The following is a 508-nucleotide window of genomic DNA, read 5'->3' on the forward strand; positions in this document are numbered from 1 at the left end:
TCAGGAACCCCGAAAGACCATCTCACCTTTAGGCAAGTTCAGCAGTCCTCTCTCTGCGGGTTCTTTGTGTCCAGTTTATGTATCAGGCCAGGCAAGAGCAGTTTCTTGCCCAAATGGCTATCAAGCACCATAAGGATCCTGTTCGATGCCCATCTTCCTCTCAAAGTAGATTGGTGCTGCCAGGAGCAAACATGTCTCATTGTGATGAAAAACCCTAAGTTATTAAAATATTTCAAATGCCATATTCTGCAGCCTTTGAGAGATATGAAGAATGCCTATCTGAAATATATCTAGAAAATCTAAGTAACACGACTACAAGCTTGACTATTATCGATGATTATCCATTAGCAACCTATATTTCCTAATTATACATTACATTTTAGATGAACTACACAATCACAATTCCTTAATCTATATCAGAAATACATATACATATAACAAAATTGACCTTAAATCTCTATCAATAAAGCAAAATCTATACTAATGCAAATTATTCATACCTATATCA

This window comes from Microtus ochrogaster, unplaced genomic scaffold (assembly GCF_000317375.1).
Source record: "Microtus ochrogaster isolate Prairie Vole_2 unplaced genomic scaffold, MicOch1.0 UNK67, whole genome shotgun sequence".
Lineage (NCBI taxonomy): Eukaryota > Metazoa > Chordata > Mammalia > Rodentia > Cricetidae > Microtus > Microtus ochrogaster.